General features: G+C 40.7%; 1 protein-coding gene across 2 annotated transcripts in view; it reads right to left on the bottom strand.

Annotated features, from left to right (window-relative positions):
• The window catches only part of SCAPER (S-phase cyclin A associated protein in the ER), a 422,169-nt gene extending 406,580 nt beyond the window's left edge, over window positions 1-15,589 (bottom strand). Inside the window, exon 1 of one of the 2 annotated variants that reach the window (XM_082252843.1) lies at window positions 15,395-15,589. The gene's annotated coding sequence lies outside the window, so the exon portion shown is untranslated. The remainder of the gene's footprint in view (window positions 1-15,394) is intronic. The other variant, XM_082252842.1, reaches the window with a different exon arrangement.
• Between the last annotated feature and the right edge of the window lie 403 nt (window positions 15,590-15,992).

Below are 15,992 nucleotides of genomic sequence, written 5' to 3'. Positions count from 1 at the left end.
AAAAATGTATCACACCTGATGTACTGAAGGCCTATCTCATTTCTCGAGACACTAAAAAGTCAGGAAAGTACAAATACCCCCCAAATGACCCCTTTTTTGGAAAGTAGACAGTCCAAGGTATTTAATAAGGGGCATGGTGAGTTTTTGAAGTTGTAATTTTTTCCCACAATTCTTTGCAAAATGAAGATTTTTTTTATTTATTTTTTTTTTTTTACAAATTGACATATTAACAGGTTATTTCTCTCACACAGCATATGTTTACTTGCAACTACACCCCAAAACACATTCTACTACTCCTCCTGAGTATGGTGATACCACATGTGTGAGACTTTTTCAAAGCCTAGCCACATACAGAGGCCCAACATCCAAGTAGCACCGTCCGGCATTCTAGGAGCATAAATTACACATATAATTTCCTGACAACCTATCGCACTTTTGAAGGCCCTGGAGCACCAGGACAATGGAAACCCCCATAAAATGACCCCATTTTGGAAAGCAAACACCCCAACGTATAATTTTTGAGGCATAATGAGTCTTTAACGTGTCATTTTTTTCCACAAGCTTTTGGAAACTGTGGAAAGAAAATGAAAATGCATTTTTTTTTTTTTTTTACACAAAGTTGTCCATTTATGAAATATTTCCAACACATAGCATGTACATAGCAAAAATTGCACCCCAAAATACATTCTGCTACTCCTCCTTATTATGTCAATACCACATGTGTGAGACTTTTTCACAGCCTGGCCACATACACAGGCCTAACATCCAAGTAGCACCGTCCGGCATTCTAGGAGCACAAATTACACATATCATTTCCTGACAACCTATCGCACTTTTGAAGGCCCTGGAGCACTAGGACAATGGAAACCCCCATAAAATTACCCCATTTTGGAAAGCAAACAGCCCAACGTATAATTTTTGAAGCATAATGAGTCTTTTGAATAAGTCATTTTTTTCCCACAAGTTTTTGGAAAATGTGGAAAGAAAATGAAAATGCATTTTTTTTACACAAAGCTGTCCCTATGCAATATTTCTAACACATAGCAAAAATTGCACCCCAAAATACATTCTGCTATTCCTCCCGAGTATGGCGATACCACATGTGTAACACTTTTACACAGCCTAGCCACATACAGAGGCCTAACATCCAAGTAGCACTTTACACAAGGTTGTCCATTTATCCACTTTAAGACTGGGCCTATTTTTGACACTTGGTGTTTACAAGCTAAAATCATTTTTTTTGCTAGAAAACTACTTAGAACCCCCAAACATTATATCTTTTTTTTTAGCAGAGACCCTAGAGTATAAAATGGAGATCGTTGCAATATTTTTTATCACACCAAATGCAATTTTTTTTGAAAAAAATTCACTTTTTTGAATTACAAAATAAGAAAACAGTAAATTTAGCCCAATTTTTTTCCATAATGTGAAAGATAATGTTACGCCGAGTAATTAGATATCCAACATGTCATGCTTCAAAATTGTGCACGCTCACAGAATGGCGCCAAACATTGGTACTTAAAAATCCCCATGACGCCCCAAAAGAAGCTCTTGTACTTTTTTTGGGCCTCATGCGTTGTTTGCGCGATGTTGCCGCGATTCGGCAGGCGCAAATCGCGGCAACATCGCACAGCATTTGGGGTGCTATTGCAAATCACGGGCAACGCACAGACGCCCCGCGATTTGCAATGATTTCCAGATCGCGGGCAGAATCACAGCTCACATGTGAACGTAGCCTTATGGGTAGCAATTTCTGGGCGCTGATGAGGTGACTGTTGGGTGACAGGTGCAATTGGGGGGGGGGGCTGAGGACTGTGTGGAGACCTTTATTTTTGTGCTTTTACATTGACAGGTGTACAGAGCAGTAACTCACTGTTTCTGGCTCTGCTCTCCTCACACTGGAAACAGTGTGTGAGGGGAGAAGAGCTAGTAACAGTGAGTTACTGCTCTGTGTTTACATTTTGTGATCGGCTGTGAATGGATTCACAGCCGATCACATAGTAAACAGCCACTGTCAGTGACTGTTTACTACTGCAGGTGACTAGCTGTGTTCCTAGGGAACACAGAGCCACCGACATGACCGCGCTGCGCGCTCCCGATCGCGCATGCGCGGTCTTCTTCCGGGCTTTCCTATTGTGATCGGCTGTGTGATTGGAACACAGCCGATCACGTGGGAAACAGCCATGCCCATTGGCTGTTTCCCCCCTGCCGGTGACGTGCTGTGTCCCGGGGACACGCCGCCACTGACAGTGCAGGGCGGCGCGCACATGATCGCGCGCCTGCCCTGCCTGAATGGGCGGACGTCATATGACGCCCGCCCAGAACAAAGTGGTTAAAATCTGGTGCCTTTAAGGCTCCAGTAACTGGAAGCGATGAACTCGCCTTTGTTCAGGTCTTTGGCCAGGCGGCGGACGTGTTGGCTGGTCACCCGGGCCTCCCGGTGGGACTGGAGACCTGGGCGAACACCAGAAGGTGGCAGGGGCGGGGGGTGAGAACGTCTCCGCTCTCTACTTGTAATAACAGCCGATCGGCTGATTAGCAATATTAGTTTTTATTACAAGAAAGCCGTCCCATCAGCTTTAAAAAAACGCTACCAGCTAGCTGCAGGTATCACAACGGTACAACCCCTTGAAGCGGAGGCTGCATATTTGTGTTACGTCGGCAGGAAGGGGTTGATTTCTGGGGAGCAGGTACCTTTTTCTGACAGGCACTCACAGCCACTTCCACAATTCTCACCTTGGAGAGAATTATTTAAAGTGATTGTAAATGATCACCTTGTAAACCAACCCATTCCGTTTAAAATAGACATTTTTGTATAGATATAAAAAAAAAAAACATTATAAATATATTTTTTTTCATTTTTTCTTTTATATGTGATCACATTTCCTCCGCTGCATAAGAACTCAGGGGAGGAGAAGTAGCAGCACATTGAGCTTGCCAGTGAATGGCTGTGCAGCGGGGGCGTGTCAGGACAAGTCTAAACATTGGAGGAGAGCATACTGAGTAACCAACATAGCTAGAGAACTGACCATAGTGTGATCCCCTGCTTAGAGTAGTCCGTTTCTAATAGGAAAGCAAGGTAACTAGCAGGAACACCAGGGATTTCACATAAAGAAACAATACAAAGAGAACAGGATACTTTCTCATACAAGTACATGTAACAGCAGGCACGGATCAGGAATATGAAGTGTTGGGGTAACAAACGCTTTAAGCTTGGCAAACTTCCACCCTCCCATTGCTGCTAAATCTGCCAAAATTCACTCTGTCAGAGCCACTGTCGGCTTTACCCGGCTCAAAAAAAGTTGCAAAAGTTGCAAAAATTGCAAAATGGAGCTGGGTGGTAAAGTTTAGGCTTAAAAGCATTCCTATCCATTCTAATGCAGGAACTGTTCAGACATTCTGACAGCTGCTGGTGTAGTAAACTCTTCTATATAAAAAAAAAATAAAAAATCCTCTCCCTGCAAGTTAAAGGCATAATTTTTTTATTTTAGGTACTTATATAGAGCTGTCAATTTACGCAACACTTTACATTTACATTGCACATTCACATCAGTCCCTGCCCTCAAGGAGCTTACAATCTAAGGTCCCTAACTCACATACATACACAGTAGAGCCAATTTTTTTATACAGGATCCAATTAACCTACCAGCATGTCCTTGGGTGTGTTGGAGGAAACCGGAGTACCCAGAGGAAACCCACGCAGGCACAAGGAGAACATGCAAACTCCAGGCAGGTAGTGTCGTTGTTATTCGAACCAGCGACCCTCTTGCTGCTAGGTGAATGTGCTAACCACTACACCACTGTGCCGCCCATGGCATACTAGCACATTATGAAAGAATTACCTTAAAACGAAGCTCTCCAGCAATGCATACTAGCACATTATGCCATTGTCCTGCAGGGTTTGTTTTTGGGTTTTTTTGGGGATACAACCGCTTTAAGGTTCATACACACTGGATGCTCCCTAGATGTCTTTCTCCTGGCAGCAGAAAAACACTGGATGCTGAAAACGCGTGTACTGCGTTTAGCCACGGTAACCCAGAGTTCAGCAGCGTCAAGCGCTTAAGCGTTAATTTATTTAATTGGCCAGTATAATCATTTATTCTACCCATTAAAACTGAATTAAAGCATAAGTTCACCTTTTGGAACATGTTACATGTTCCACCCATATTTAGGGTGAAACATGCAACATGTTCCAGTGGCTGCAGCCTCTCCCCCCACCCAGTGACATCAAGCGGGCTGCGGGCGGCATCTTCTCTGGGAGCACGCTGTCACTGTTTGACCACCCGGCCGCGTCAATTTGTGAATGAGAAACTACAGGTACAGACAAGCCTTTGCGGCTGTTGGTTTGTAGTTCTCAATGATCTACCACATGGTGCTGTTAAGCGCTCTGGTAGTTTATTGTCTCTTCCTGTCAATGTGAATCTGCCTACGAAGTACAAGCAGACAGATACATGGACAAGCCTGCAGAAGTCCTGCATGGCACCCGCTAATCGTGGGTGCAATCCTTTACAGGCTCCAAGTAAAAAAAAAAAATTAAAAATTATTTTTTTTTTACCTGAAAAAAGATGTGCCTTTATTCCTTTTTTAAAAAAAGGTGAACTTAACCTTTAACGCTCAAGCACTAATTGCGTCAAGCGTTAACACGTGTTTAGACGCAATTTCCATCCTGCTTCTTTCAAATTTTCTGATTACTTTATTTGAATACAAATGTAGATTCGACACCAGTAACAATTTAAAAAATTAAATAAAGATTCTTAAATCGGAAAGTTTCTAGCACAATTCTACTAGTTTATAGCCAGCTTTAGAAAGCAGCATTGCCAATCTGAGGAGAGGGTAGTGTTGGATGCACTGGCAGATTTAAATGGACTTGACTAAAACTAAAGCTGAACTCAAACTAACACTTTGTAAGCAGTTGCAGCGACAGCTTTGTTCCTTTTGGGATAAAGGTTTTACATTAATGAAAAAAAAGCTGATCACTTTAACCACTTCAGCCCAGGAAGGTTTACCCCCCTTCATGACCAGGCCATTTTTTGCGATATGGCACTGTGTTAACTTAACTGACAATTGTGTGGTTGTGCAACGCTGTACCCAAACAAAATTTATGTCCTTTTTTTCCCAACAAATAGAGTTTTCTTTTGGTGGTATTTGATCACCTCTACGTTTTTTAGTTTTTGTGCTATAAACATAAAAAGACCAACAATTTTGAAATAAAAAAACAATATTTACTTAATGCTATAAAACATACCCAATAATTTTTTTTTTTTTTAAATCAAATGTATTCATCAATTTAGGCCAATATGTTTTCTGCTACATGTTTTTGGTAAAGAAAAACCCAATAGGCGTATATTGATTGGTTTCCGCAAAAGTTATAACGGCTACAAACTATGGGATAGATTTATGGAATTATTTATTTTTACTAGTAATGACGGTGATCATTGATTTTTAGCAGGATTGTGACATTGCGGTGGACAAATTGGACACCTGACACTTTTTGGGGACCAGTGACATTATTACAGTGATCAGTGCTAAAATAAATGCACTGTCACTGTACTAATGACACTGGCAGGGAAGGGGCTAACATCAGGGGTGATCAAAGGGTTAAGTGTGCTCCTAGGGAGTGCTTTCTAACTGTGTGGGGGATGCTTTGACTGGAGGAAGACAGAGATCTGTGTTCCTTCTTAGCTGAAAAACAAGATCTCTGTCTGCCTCTCTCACAGAACAGTGGTCTGCCTCTCCTGAGAATGACTGGCAGGTCCCGACGGACATCGCGTCTACCGGACCTGCTGATTGGCTCCTGATGTGTCCAATCAAAGCTAGAGCAGGTCGCCAGCGGCGCTTGGGCCCCAGACCCACTGCAGGAAATCACGTACAGGTACGTGATTTCACGCACGGGAGCCATCCTGCTGCAGTATATCTGTGTGGGGTGGTCCTTAAGAGTTTAAGCCCCCTGCCAGTGGTAAATGGTTTGTTTCAACCCTCTAAGTGCCATTTTTGCTGCACACCTTGGTCTGGTAAAGGAATTTGAAAAATAACAGACTTACTGGCAAGATCATCAGGTAAAAATAATAGAAAAACAAGCCTAAAAAGAGGACTTATGCAGTCACCAAAAATTAGGAATTTGGAAGCTGCAGTTTGATATATTTTCGTTTCTAGCTTTAATACTTCTTTAACGTGTATGGCCCAGCTTGGCACGCAGTCAGATGCAGTTTCGTATCTGACAATATTACAAACTACTGTTTGTATCTGGGCCGGCCCTGTCTAACACAAGTAGAACAGGCAGTGCTCCAAATACAATGTGTTATTTTTTTTTTGGTTCAGGTCTACATAGACATGCAGAGAAGAAGGAATGGTCAAACAGAAGCAAGGGTTCAAATGTATGCACCTGGTAGGTAAAAGGTAGAGGCAAAAGGGGCAGCATGTTTCCAAACGTTAGTAGAGGTTGTGTTATGTAGACACAGAGGGAAATGAGAGGGAAATGTCCCGAAAGAAAGAATAAGGATAAATGGCCTCCTTGGAGAACAGATAGAAAGTCTTGCCTGGGGTTAAAATGCAAGGCTTTAGATCATCCTGTGCACCTATTCTATTGCATTCAATACTCTGAAGACAGATGACCTCTTACACATGTGCTTGTATCAATCACTGCTTTTCCAGGGCAAATGTACTAGTATAACATTTTTGCAGAATGTTCTTCTAATTAGGCAAATATTGTCTAAATAAAATAATCATTTTTAATGTATTTAAAACAAAACAGTGCAGCGCAAAAGTCACCAATCAATCAATAAAATGTCCTTTCATATGCAAAACATTTCATGATCCACAAAAAGTGTGCCAATGTCATAGGGTTGTGCGTCCAAACTCTGGAGCATGCCAGTGTCAGCGTGAGTCTAGACCAGTGATGGTGAACCTTGGCACCCCAGATGTTTTGGAACTACATTTCCCATGATGCTTGTGCACTGTGCAGTGAAGTTGAACATCATGGGAAATGTAGTTCCAAAATATCTGGGGTGCCAAGGTTTGCCATCACTGGTCTAGCCCATCCACCACACACATCCGTAGCCGCTCACCTCACAATCCACAATCGCCTTCCCATAAGGGAAAATATGGTAGTCCATCGGTCAGTCGGTCACACCGAGGATGATTGTTTTGCAGTCAAATGGAAAACACTCCCCACGATATGTAATGAAGTGAAAGAATTTAGTGCTCTCTGTATACTTCAATTTATTGGATAAAAAAGATAAAACACTTAAAAGAGAAGGACTTGAACCAAGTGCATGCATCAAGCGCTCTGAATATAATGCAAGTCAATAAGGTGGCTGCGGGTAATATCAGTACGCAGCTCCTCTCCCATACGCGTTACGTGCGTAGGCGGGACTTCATCAGCAGGAACTGAGCTACCAAAGTCTATCCGCATTTAAATACACACACCATCCCAGCTGTCATGGAAAGATGACGCTTCACATCAGATTACTGGTACAAGATGCACAATTGCAACTATTACATTGAAAAAGAAAGATATAGCAACACGTCTTCCAAAATATAATTATCTAGTTAATACTAGTAACACTATGCCTGCTTATAATATAACAGCCTTAAAAAAGACCAAATATTAGTACTAAAAGCTGGTTAAAAATTACCCAATCCAGACAATAATGTTAAACGGGGACTCTGAACACCAAACAAAAAAATTTAAAATAATAATGAATTTTATTAGAATACTCATTTTTCATCCCACGGCCTACTTTAACCACTTTACCACCGGAGGATTTTGCTGTCTTACGTCCAGGCCACTTTTTGCAATTCAGCACTGTGCAACTTTAACTGACAATTGCGCGGTCATGCAACGCCGTAACCAAACAACATTACGTCCTTTTTTCCCCACAAACAGAGCTTTCTTTTGGTGGTATTTGATCACCTGTGCGATTTTTACTTTTTGCGCTATAAACAAAAAAAGAGCGAAAATTTTGAAAAAATAACAATATTTTTCACATTTTTTTATATGAAATTCCCCCCAAAAAATGTAAAAATCAAAATTTTTTTATCATTTTTGGCCAATTTGTTTTCTGCTACATATTTTTGGTAAAAAAATCGCAATAAGCGTATTTGCAAAAGTTATTGCGTTTACTAAGGGAAAGATTTTTGTCATTTTTTTTGTTTTAACAAGTAATGGCGGCGATCAAAAAAATCTGCGATTTTTTTTGCGGGACTGCGACATTGTGGCGGACAGATCGGACCCTTGACTGACATTTTTGACACTTTTGGGGGTACCAGTGACATTACTACAGTAATCAGTGCTATAAATATGTACTGTTACTGTAAAAATGACACTGGCAGGGAAGGGGTTAATTTTATTGGAGAGGGAGGGGTAAATGTATATCTGGTGCTTACTGACATGTGTGGGGGGAGGTGACTGAGTGACACAGGGACAGATCGCAGGTTCAGCTATGCTGAACCCTGTAATCTGTCCCTACCTGTCACTTAGGAGATCCGCCCGCTTTGTTTACACAAGCGGGCGGATCTCCACACTCGATTCCCCGATGATCGGGGAAGAGCGGCAGTGATCACCGCCGCTCCTCCCCTGGCCCGACTCCCGCTGTGACTGAAAACAGCCGCAGCGAGCCTCCGGTGGCGCGCGTGTGCCGCCCACAAGGGGAGGAGTCCAGCGACGTAGGTGACATATGAAACTAAGGGTATGACTCAGGCTGGCTTAAATATTGAATTCGATTTGAATTGTTTTATATCCAACAGGTAATTTACCTATTTTATGGAATAATGATTACAGTTTTATTATGATTTTTATTGTTAAAGGTGGCCGTGGGATGACAAATTAGTATTCTATAAAAATTAATTTACTGTTACTCGTGCTGATTAGATAATTATATTTAAGAAGACGTGTTTCTATGGGCCCTTTCACACGGGCGTTCCGCATGTCCGTATATCATCCTATTTTTTTGTGGATGATATACGGACATAATGTATGTCAATGGCATTGCGGATGTCAGCAGATGACCATCCGCTGACATCCGATTTTCGTCCTTTCAGTTCTGTTCCGTTTTTTGGAATGGAACAGAACCCTATTTTTGTTCCGTTTAAAAAACGGAACGGATGCAAAATCAGATGTCAGCGGTGTCATCCGCTGACATCCGCAATGCCCATAGACATACATTATGTCCGTATATCATCCGCAAACGGATGGGATGATATGCGGACAAAAAAAACAAAGTGTCGGAGCGGATCGCAATGCGGTCCGCTCCGTGTGAAAGAGCCCTATGTCTTTCTTTTTCAATGTAATAGTTGCAATTGTGCAGCTTGTACTTATAATCTGATGTGAAGGGTCATGTTTCCATGACGGCCGGGATGGTGTGTGTATTTACAGTATCTCACAAAAGTGAGTACACCCATCACATTTTTGTAAATAGTTTATTATATCTTTTCATGTGACAACATTGTAGCAAAGTGCCATTTTTTCAGTGTTGTCACATGAAAAGATATAATAAAATATTTACAAAATGTGGGTGTACTCACTTTTGTAAGATACTGTAAATGCGGGTAGACTTCATAGCTCCGTTCCAACTGACGAATTCTCGCCTATGGACGTAACGTGTACGGGGGAGGAGCTGCGTACTGACATCACCCGCGACCACCTTTTTTACTTGCATTGTATTTAGAGCACTTGATGCATGCACTTGGTTCAAGTGCTTCTCTTGAAAGTGTTTTATCTTTTTTATCTAATAAATTGAAGTATACAGAGAGCACTAGATTCTCATTTCATTTCATTACATATCACGGGGAGTGTTTTCCATTTGACTGTAAAACTATCATCCTCGGTGTGACTGACTGACCGTTGGACTACCATATTTTCTCTTATGGGAAGGCGATTGCAGACCTGTGGGTCCGAGATGTGAGGTGAGCAGGTACGGATGTCTGTGGTGGATGGGGTGGACTCACGCTGACACTTGCATGCTCCAGAGTTTGGGCGCACAACCTTATCACAGTGGCACACTTTATGTGGATTAGGATTGGTTTTATATATGAATTTTAAAAATAAAATGTATTAACTGTTTATGTTATTGATTGGTGACTTTTGCGCTGCACTGTTTTATTACATATATGTACTGAGGTGTTGTTGGTTTACCTTTAGTGTTCAGCTTGCAATTCTATCTTTGCACTGACTACTTTCTATTTTATTGCATTTTTATGTATTGAATTTTGGTGTCCAATGTGTATGTCTTCGAAATATGTGCTTCCTGTGATAAAGACTAGTCACTACTGCTCTCCCTCCTTGTATAGGGTGACTGCCACTGATATGTAACTATGGAGGAACATGTTTGAATTACATTTTTGTGCCTGTAGTTCAGCTAAAACAATTCAAAACTGTGTGTAAGGTATTCACCAATATTGAGCGGCACTCCAGATTCTGCGGTTTCCTCCTTGGTCTGGAGTATCACAGGTGCCGGCCGCAGGTGTCCATCCTCACTCCATAACTCAACACTATCAGTATAGCAAATAGCCGTATGCTGATGAAGTCACTTTTAGAAGTGCCCATATCCACACCCCTTTCTGACAAGTTTTAAGCAGGGTATATGCGCAGTTTTATTTTTTTGTTCAACCAGTGCGTTGAAAGAAAAAAAAAATGGGCAGATACCTCCATCCACACAAGCGATGTGGATGCAGGGATCTCCCTTGCTGCACTAAAGTATTCTGACACTCCTCTTTCGAAATACACTGATCAGTGCTGCAGCCACTGTCTAAATGCGCTGATCAAATGCTGGTTTTCCAGAATGACCATTGGACAGAAGCCAGTCTAATGACTGATGGCTGACCGATGGCTGTTGAAAAGACAGGGCTACACACGTACTGAAATACGAGTTCTTGCTGAACTGTCCAAAATTTTATACGTGTATACCCAGCTTTACCCTGAATGGTTGTAAAGTGTTACTAAACGCACAACAGTAAAATCAGTCTGGATATGCAGTAAAGTATGCTTAGCATACTCACTGTGGAACCTAAATTTTAATCCCCTGCACTGTGCAAAAAGGCAGTTAAATCAGGTCTTCTCTGATCTTCCCCTTCTTCCAGTGTCCCCGATAAATCTCCTGATATTTATGGAGCTAGGGGACAAGCTGCACATGCTCAGTTTGGTGTGTATTGCTAGAGAGTTTTTTTTTTTCTTGGGAAAGTGCATGTGATTAGTACAGGGCCAATCAGCACTGTCCAGACAGAGGGTCAGGGGTCCTGCATTCTTATAGGACAATCCTGGTAGAATGAAAACTCCTCCTACAAGCTTTAACCAGACACTGATAAAAGTCACAAGACTGCTATATACTGCTGATGAGAAAAGGTATTTAGCAGTTTATATTTACTAAACTATTTCCATGTTCTGTGTACTGTGGGAAACCAGATATAGCAAATACAAGGTCCTGGGTTTAGTAACAATTTAACTGTAGAGATAGGGGTGACTGGGGAAGGGGACATTTTTAATGTGGTACACAATAAAATAATTCAAAACAGTGGCTAAGGTAATCTACAACTTACATATAAATTAGAGCAAGCAAATTAATATGGTAATATAAATTGATAGTAAGGGCTCTCTTAATGATATAGTATTACCTATGATCAGTTGTCCTCTTATCACTTTACAATCTATTACAGAATGTATCACTCACGCCACCATCAAATACAGACTTTAATGTGCTCCTTTATTTAACCACTTTCTGCCCACGCTATGTTTAAAAGATGGCTACAGTGCGGGCTTTTAGTGCCGGGACGGCATCCATAGCTTTGTGATTGTTGAGTCTTTCGGACTCGGCTGATCACTAAATGGGGTAAAGGGCCAATCACAGCAGCCCTTTACCAGGTGATCAGCTGTCAACTAATGACAGCTGATCACCGAAGTAAACAGAAGCCGGTTATCTGCCTTTTTTCTCCACGCGATCAGCGTGAGGAGCAAAGAAGAAAACCGGTCACCGGCTTCTGTTAGAGGAACTTTAGGTTCCAATCTGTGTCCACCAGTGCTGCCAAACAGTGCCCACCAGTGCTGCCAAACAGTGCTCACCAGTGCCACCTATCAGTGCTGCCAATCAGTGCTCATCAGTGCCTCATCATCAGTGTCACCTATCAGTGCTGTCTCTCAGTGCCGCCTATCAATGCTCATCAGTGCCCATTAGTACCACCTCTCAGTGCCACCCATCAGTGCAGCCTCATCAGTGCCTTCTCATCAGTGTCACCTATCATTGCCGCCTCATCAGTGTAGCCTACCGGTGCCACCTATGAGTCCAGCCTTAACAATGCCAATCAGTGCTTCCTCATCAGTGTCACTGATCAGTGCTGCCTCATCAGTGCCTATCAGTGCAGCCTCAAAAATTACCAATTTGCAAAATTTAAGAACAAAATATATATATATATATATATATATATATATATATATATATATATATATATATATATATACTATGAAAAATGTTTTTTCAAAATCTTTTTTTTTTGTTTAGCAAAAAATAAAAAACCCAATGGCGATTAAATACCACCAAAAAAAAAAAAAAAAAGCTCTATTCGTGTGAAAAAAATGGTAAAAACAATTAGATTGGGTACAGTGTTGCATGACTGCACAATTTTCATCCAAAGTGCGATAGCACTGAAAGCTGGCCTGGGTAGGAAGGGTGTATAAGTGCACAGTAAGCAAGTGGGATAACCCACCTGACAGCTGATGGGCCTCCATACTTTTTTATGGGATGTGAACTCAGAAAATCTCACCAGGGTAACATTTTCATTAAGATCTAGGTAACAAGTATGCTTATTTGAAACTTTACGTCTGAAGGGAAAAGATTTAATCTTGACATACTGAAAGGCTTCTTCACTGTCAAAGCTATTTAAATGTGGAACGCCTCCCTCAAGTTCTGATCAGCTCAGAAGATTGTTAGAAAAATGCTGGATGCATTCCTGAATGAACAAAATGTAACTGGGTACTAACATTATTAAGTAATACCACCAGGGGTAGTTGATCCAGGGAATACCTGATTGCTTATTCTTTTTTGGGGTTTATTTTGCCTTCCTCTGGATCAACTATGGATATAGGATAGTGTATACGGAGGTTTTATATTTGTTTGTTTTTTTGTTGGTTGAACTAGATGGACTTGTGTCTTTTTTCCACCCGACCAACTATGTAGTTATGTTTAGCTAACTTACCATGTGATAATAATTCGCTTCTACAGAGTAGCAGTCTGATCTTCTTCAATAATTACATCAACAAAACAAGAATACTGTACATTTTTAGGTTTTTATTTGTCCTTTAATCTCTTTGCATATATTGAAGAGAAGGAAGATGTCCTACTGTACAATAACAATGTTAGTAGGACAGATTGCTCCTACACTGTGTGGCTCCACAAAGTTAAACAAGCAGCAGAACTAGGACAGATGATGTTTATTCTGCTACTACTGGCTATTGCTCTATTCATGAATCAGCAGAATATTTTGAAGTGCAATGCCACAGAAAACAACGGACACTACGGAGCTCTTCTCTTGGAAATAAATGAATAAACCGTATTTCCAATGTAAGCAAAATATTTTTTGGCATACAAGCAAAACTTTTGTTTGCAACACTGTGTAATTATTGTTTTGATCAATATAGATAAATTTGTGTTCTTAAAAATCCATTGTTCTCGTGATTTTTTGGAAACTTTCACCACTACTTAGTCACTATGACACAAAAAAGAAGTTATATGAGGATATTAAACTGTATTGTGATGCAAATGACAGGTACTGTAATCTCGCTCCATTCTCCTTAGGCCCAGCTTGTATTTTATGTATCATGCTGGCAGATCATTTCCCACCCAGCTACCATCCAGGCATTTCCCCCATTACAACGCTGCAATTAGCTCTCATTTGCAGTAGTATAGCCCCATCTCCTTGTACACGAGTAATCATCCCCTCTGGCAGGTACCTGCTTGAAGGAAGGCTCATTTCACCTTATCAAGTTGATCAGACTTCATGCCATGTGAGCTGTAATAGGAGCCATGTTTTCCGAACAAGGGAATATAAACAGGACAAGCAGCAGCGGGGGCTTCGTCTCCTCTCATGCACATCTCTCTCCGGACATCTCACCCGCAGCTGGACAAAAGTGTCTCACAGGATACTCCCTCCCCCATACCGGATCACCAGAGCTGGATGCCCGGCTAAAGTTACCAATTAGTTTACCAATTGGCTGCAACGGATTCGATTGGTTTGTAATTAATTCTAGTCACTGGCGTGCACGGCAGGACTGTTGGCGCCATCTCTTTGTCCTGATGACACTCTATACCAGGACACTAGGACCCCAGGGCCCAGCACATCAATACTGCTCTCTTGTTCACCTACAATGCTTCTAGCTGCAGATTAAACTCCTGTGCTGAAGCAATGGAAATCATACTCACTACAGAATACACCAAGCGGGGACCTTTATGGAAGAAGCAGCGTAAGCTCTTTACGGACTTGTTTGTGAAGGTCAAACTGATATATACACAAAAATATATTTACAAAAAAAAAAATCGAACAGCGAGGTGTCAGCTTTTAGGAAAAACACAAACTTTAAGGAAATACCTTGTGCACTTTTTTAACCTTTGCAGTGCACTGAAGTTAATAGATTAAATAAGTGGCAAATGTACAGACTATAATGGCACACAAGAAATCTTCAAAGTAAAAATAGTTGCATGAATAGAATATCCAAGACACAACAGGGAACTAGGAAACATCATAAAACAGGATTTACTAGAATGAGCAATTGAAAATAACGATCAAATCTATTTTTTTTTTTTTTTTTTTTTTTTAAGAACACAGAGAAGTGTCACTTTAATAATATAAAAAGTAATCTCGTGGCTTCAGTTATATCTTATACCCATTTTTGGGACAATGAATAATAAACAAGCTTCCATTTAGCCAAACAAAATATCATACAGATGAGTTACAACACTGCCATCTACAGTAAGATATAAGAATCACACAAGTGAAGTATTTGGAGACGGACGGTGAGCTAACCACAGTATGCCCCAAACTTCATAAAACATGTATGACTTGCTGTAAGATAAAGGCTATTTGCAGGATATAAAACAAGAGGTCTTTAAACCAGATACTGTATATCTTGCATGTACAGTATTATATAATCTCTTTTGATCTAATTCAAATATACAATTCAACGTGATAGGCAAATCTGAGTCAAAGGCCTTCCTTTTAATAAAGACCATGTTTCTATGACTTGCATCTAAATTATATGTTGGTGGGTCTGTGCTTACCTTCCTGTCCTTTTTAAAAACTTCATAAATAAAGAAAAAAAAAAGATGACCAGTTTCAATGCAAAAAATCCCACAAAGGCATCAGTTGGTATCCATATACAAGGAGGGCGCAGCTCAAACATCATATGTCTTACCTTGCATTCAACAACACTTTGGTCTGATTCACATGTTACATAGATTTCATCTACAGCTCTCCTGAGATTGTCAAATAGGAATGCCCAGTATCGTGCTCGCAGGTCAACCTTCCGAGGGAGCCTTGTTTTGGTTGGGCTTTTGTCCTGGAGTTTGTCTGCTGTGGAACCAGCATTCAATTTGCAATGAAGGGAGTTCTGCAAAACAAATGTATAGCATGAGCTCAGAATTCTGGAAAATAAATGTGTATATAGTTAATATCATAAACTTTAGTTCTTCTATATCTACAGTGTCTTGAAAAATTATTCATACCCCTTGACATTTTCCACATTTTGTCATGTTACAACCAAAAAAATTAATTTACGTTTTTGGGATTTTATGTGATAGACCAACACAAAGTGGCACATAATTGTGAAGTGGAAGGAAAATGATAAATGGTTTTCAAGTTTTTTTTTACAAATAAATATCTGAAAAGAGGGGTGTGCAATAGTATTCAGCCTCCTTTCCTCTGATACCCCTAACTAAAATGGAACCAACTGTCTTTAAAGGTCACCTAATTAGTAAATAGAGTCTACCTGTGTGTAATTAAATCTCAGTATA

Source organism: Pelophylax lessonae, assembly GCF_965119305.1.
Source record: "Pelophylax lessonae genome assembly, chromosome: 4".
Taxonomy (NCBI): domain Eukaryota; kingdom Metazoa; phylum Chordata; class Amphibia; order Anura; family Ranidae; genus Pelophylax; species Pelophylax lessonae.
Note: the sequence above shows the minus strand (reverse complement) of the source record. Positions and strands in the feature narration are given on the sequence as shown.